Raw genomic sequence first — 6000 nt, forward strand, 5'->3', positions numbered from 1 at the left:
CCCTGGGAATCCTTTAAAGGTTATTGTACACCCATAGCAAAGATTAAAGAGGATCTGGACACAGTGGGGCAAGACAAAGACTACCCATTCGAAACACTTTAATCAGTTAATGCCCACTGAGATGTAATGCCCTTCCTCTACTACCATTATGCCCACTTCCAGCACTAGGCCATCATCTATATCTAATTCCTCTGTCTACGGGGGAAACGACACAGCTGTGCATGGAACCCTTCTTATAGCACTGTCAGTTTACCTTTGATAGGGCAAGTAGCTTTTGCTTTGTGTCATCTCACTACAGATGCCTTAAATTGGAACACACCTCTTATAATCAATCAGAGTCTCGGCAACTGATCATTCTCAGTTTTTGGCTGCAAATTAAACAGTTTTCAGTAAGAGGCAAAGTGAACAGATGGCGCATTCCAATTTGCTTAGTTTAAAACAGGTTCAGAGAACTGGCTGTATGTTAGTTATTTCTCTTAGACAGTTATTGCCGAATGTACGACCCAAAATTGAATCCGCAGATGGGTTTGGGACCCGTTTGCGCATGCAAAAACTAGTAGGCAATGTACAAACCCTATTTAGCGAGTCACAATTTATTTGCGACTCGCTAAATAGGATTTGCTACTCGCAATAAGTATGGGGAGTTCCAAGGGCGTCCCTTCTTAATTGCGACTCTCAATGTAAGACTGTTTTGCAACCACAATTGCGGTCGCGTAACACTCACAATTTACCACCCTCTTCGAAAGGGTGGTAATGCACTTCCCCTTTGCAAATGCAGAGGAAAATATTTTTTAGGGGCAGGCAGTGGTCTCAGGGACCACTACCTGCCCTTAAAAAATGAAACGAAAACGTTTGATTTTTCTTTTTTAAAATGCATCCTGTTTTCCTTTAAGGAAAACCGGCTGCATTGAAGAAAAAAAACTGCTTTATTTAAAAGAAGTCCCAGACATGGAGGTCTGCTGAGCCCAGCAGGCCACCATACCTGAGAGGGCCAGCCATTTCCAACGGGGTCGCAAATTGTGAGTGCCTCATTAATATTCATGAGCCATGCAATTTGCAACCCCATTGGGAATTGCAAACAGTGGGGCATATCAACAAGCAGGCGATAAAAAATTATCGCCGCTTTTGCGGCCGTTTTCGGCAGAAAAGCGGCGATAATTTTATCGCCTAATCAGCAAGGTCACGTTAACGCGTGATACCTTGCTTTAGCGTCAGGATTCCTAACGCCCAGCTTTGCATCTCTAATGAGATGCAAAGTGGGCGTTCCTGACCTGGCATGACAGGAGAAATGTCGCTAAGCGACATTTCTCCTATCATCAAGCCCCACACTATGAAGCATAGCGTCAGGAAAAGTAGCGATAACCCCTGTTATCGCTACTTTCCTTACGCCTGCTTCAGGACTGACTTAGCCATGATATCCTATGGAAGGTGGATATCATGGCTAAGTTTGTGAGTCCCTATCAACTAGCTAACATGAGATTATCGCTGGGTTTCCAGCGATAATCTCACGTTAGCCAGTTAGCGCTAGGATTTTTATCGCTGATGAGATAAGCGTTGCTAATAGCATGATATCTCAGCGATAAAAATCGTCGCTAGCCGGTGATAATTATCCGAGCGCTAAGTGCGCTCAGCGATAATTATCGCCGGTTGTTGTTGATATGCCCCAGTGTCTCTGACACAATTGTACATGCCAATTTGTGAGTCGCAAATAGTGAGTCGCAAATTGGGTGGTCGTACATTTGGCCCTTAGTAGCCAAAGCAGCATGGACTGAAGCATCCTCAGCAGTTGGCTTTATCCGAGCTAGCATGGGAAACTGAAGGATTCAGTAGCCTTGGTGGTTGATAGACCTGCTAGGTAACTGCCCACATTCGCCTTACCTTGCACATAAAATCTCAACAAAAAGCGTAATGCCTGAATCACAGAAGTTGGGTTAATCAAATCTGTTGCCCTCCCCTTACTAAGACAAAGTTACATTCTTCGGGGAAAAGACCATTCAAGAGAGAGAAGTGAAAGGACTGTTGATGTTTAGCGCCAGGACACCTATCGGGTAATCGCGCGCTTTAAAAATCACCATAACATAACATAACATAACATGGTAAAATAATGAACAGCAGCGAAAGACTGGTCTTTACCTTTACTGTGGCCAGTGTGGTCATTTTTGTGTGGCAGTGTTCCAGGAAGCTGAGAGGTCCATTCATAGCTGACAGATCTAAAATGAAGCAATTTTTTAAATAATTTTTTTATTCCACTCCTGTATAGGCTTATTTTTACCTATAAGTAACAATTCTGTTGTCAGAAGGTCCTGCGAGGATGATAACATTAGTGGTTTTAGAGGTCTTTGAGTTCTTTATCCATCAAATGTTTTTTGTTTTTTTAAAACACAATCAGCAAAAAGAGGACCAAAGAAATAAACCGTAATGGAAACCTGTTAACCTCTGAATTCGTGAAATGGGAACATGAAACGTTAGTGAAGGTCAAAAAGTCCAGACATTCGGAAAAGATCCAGTTTGCCTTTATTGACTCAGTCATATTAGGAAACTCCTGGTTGAGACTACACAACCTAGTGATCGATTGGAGTTCTCTATCAGTTATATTTCCCCCTGTATATTGTCAGGAGTGTTATTTGAGGGTAGTGAAAGATAAGCGACAACCTCTGATGTGTTTAGCACTTAATCCACCACTCCAAAAACAGCAACAGTGAAATATTAAATTTCAGCAGTACATTGGTATTTCTTTTATGTGTTTATCAAGAAGGGGTCAGGTATGTTGCTTCCTCATGAAGAATATGGGGGCATATCTACAAGGCAGCGATATAAAATTATCGCAGCTTTTGCGGCCGTTTTCGGACGAAAAGCGTTGATAATTTTATCGCTATATCAGCAAGGTCACGCTAACGCGTGAAACCTTGCCTTAGTGCCTGAATTTCTAACGCCCAACTTTGCATCTCTAATGAGATGCAAAGTGGGTGTTCCTCCCCAGGATAACGGGAGAAATGTCGCTAAGCGACATTTCTCCTATTATCAAGCCTCACGCAAAGCAGCATAGTGACAAGAAAAGTAGCGATAACCTCTGTTAACGCTACTTTCCTTACGCCTGCTTTGAAACTGACTTAGCCATGATATCCTATGGAAGGTGGATATCATGGATAAGTATGTGATGCCCTATCAGCAAGCTATCGCCAAACTTCATGGGATTATCGCTGGGTTTCCAGCGATAATCTCACGTTTTGCAGTTAGCGCTGGGATTTTTATCGCTTTTGAGATAAGCGTTGCTAATAGCACGCTATCTCAGCGATAAAAATCCACGCTAGCCGGCGATAATTATCCTAGCGCTAAGTGCGCTTAGCGATAATTATCGCCGGTTGTTGCTGATATGCCCCATAATTGTATGTAAATATGTATGCATCTGGTATTTGTAGAGCCTGAACCTATCGAGAAGGCATCGAAGCGATGTACACTGACAAAGCATACAGTCAACAAGTAATAGGGGACGTATCTGGATTCCAGGAGCAAAACGTTTTTTTAGGATTTATAAAGCACCTGGTTACTTGATGGAGTGTTCCCGCGCTGAAGAAAAAAAGCACCAATCCGCGGTCAGGTCGAGTCGGTGTCGTCTAAAGAACCAACGGCTCTGTTTACTTTGCCTAAACAGACAGTTCTTAAGCTTTTTGCGAAAACGTATTTCTATTTTTTTTTTATTTTTTTTTGTCCTCATTAGCAGTTTTCTTTTGGAGTTTTCGGAGGAATCAGGGGCCCCCTCGAACACTCTGATTTCGATGCGTCCATACCTTTGAGTGTAACTTTGGGGGACAAGCCTGCTCTTAACCCTTGGAGCCCCTTTTTGTCCATCTCCTGGCACAAGATTGTTGGAAGTGGAGGGAGCTGGTCATGATGACCCCTCAATTCAAGACCCAGCTTGAAATCATTGTTGCCATTGCCTTAATCATTAGACACCCTATCATTTACTTGACTATAATTTTCCCATATTCTCCAAAAAATTTAGTTCTTACTTTTTTTCCCTTGTTTATCTAATTTATATACCCTTAATATAGACGCCAGCCATTCTCTATAGGTTGGAGGTATACTTCTTAGCCAATTAATACAAATCTCCCTTCTAGCGAGCAAGGTAAATAGGAAGAGCATATTTTCCTGATCTCTATTCAATAGGGGATAGGCTGTATTTTGTATGTTAATCCCAAAAATAACTTATCATGCTTACCTCTATGGGCTGTTCCAGTACCTCCGAGAGAGTTTTACCAATTTGTTTCCAAAATTCTTCCAGCTCGGCGCAGTCTCGGAACATATGAAGATCATCCGCTCTCTCTTCCCCACATTTAGGACACTCCTTTATCACACTGCTGTTAATTTTGGACAGTTTTTTGGGAGTCCAATATGATCTGTGTATCGTGAACAGATGATTCTTCTTTAGTGGGGCTGATTTAACCACTCGCCCAAAAGTTGCCATCGAGGTTTGCCAGAACTGTGGGATATCCAGACTTGGAAAGGTTTTACCCCAAATTTCGTTTGGGATTTTATATTCTGTTTCACCTGATTTTATGAGGGCCCAGTACCAAAATGACACCTCCTTTTTGAAGGGATTTATAATTAACAACTTCTGTTCAATGTCATAATCCCCTTGCAGGTTTTCCTTGATATCTTTTATCCAACTATTGAGTTGGTAATATTTGAATCTTGCTAGTGAACCAGTTGATTTTTTTTCCAGAATCTCCCAGTCGATAATTTTGTTATTTTCTATTAGCTGTCCCCAATAGTTTATATTTCCTTTCCTCATAGGGGTCGCTAGACTGTCTTTTAGGCACTCAGGGGTGCCTGGTGAGTCCCATATGGGAGCATTTGTACTATAGTATGGGATTTTCAGAATCGTTCTTATTCTGTACCAAGTTCTTACAGCTGTGTTTAAAGTCTTTAGTTTAATCTTTTTGAAGAATTTTGGGTGACCAAATTTGTACAAAAAATGATCTCCGTCTTGTTCGATAAGGGCATCCATGTAGGTAGGCTACATTTCCCGCTTACCCAGGAGTTTCCTTATGTTCTTGAATTGGAAAGCTCTACAGTATTCAAGTATATCTGGGCTCGCAATTCCTCCTTGTATCTTACTTCTCCTCAATTTCTTCCATCCAATCCTCACCCCCTTAGCCGCCCAAATAAAACTAGATATCTCCCCTTGTAGTTTTTTTATCTGTTCAATCTTAAAGTCTAACGGAATAGAGTTGAATAAATATGTGAATTTGGGTAATATGTTCATTTTGATCAGGTTGGATTTACCCAAAAAAGACAATTGTAGACCTGACCAGGCTTTAAGAAGTTTTCTTATCTCTTTGTGGATTCTAATGAAATTCATGCTAGGTATCTTATCGAGGTCCTTTATGTATTCTATACCTAAGTATTTCATTTTTTCTTTTACTAATGGGTTGCCTGAAGTTGTATTCCATTCTAAGATTTCCGTTTTTAACTGATTAACAAGATATCCAGAGACCGACCCAAACTGTTGTATTACTTTTTCTATCAGTGGCAATGAGCTATTTAAGTTACCAGTAAATATCATGAGGTCGTCAGCATATAATGCTACTTTCTTTTCCCAGCCTCGATGTTTAAAGGGTACTATCCCCTCTTCTCTTCTCAAAAGGCATGCCAAGGGTTCTATATATAAGTCAAACAGCAGCGGGGAGAGAGGGCACCCCTGTCTTGTGCCTCTTTTTATCTTTATGTTATCCGTAAGGGCTTCATTAACAAGTACTTTAGCTGTTGGGTTTTTATATATGTTTATAATAGCATGCTCAAACTTATTCTCGAGGTTAAATTTAGATAGGGTGGCATACAAGAAGGGTCAACTGACCCTATCGAATGCTTTTGCGGCATCGAATGTTATCACCGCCAATGGTACAAGGTTTTGAGTAGCGATGTCAACTGCGCTGACTAGCTCATGTGATAGTTCGTGAATTTGTCTATTTTTAATAAACCCTTTCTGATTTGAGTGAA

Source organism: Triturus cristatus, chromosome 7, assembly GCF_964204655.1.
Source record: "Triturus cristatus chromosome 7, aTriCri1.1, whole genome shotgun sequence".
Classification (NCBI taxonomy): Eukaryota; Metazoa; Chordata; class Amphibia; order Caudata; family Salamandridae; genus Triturus; species Triturus cristatus.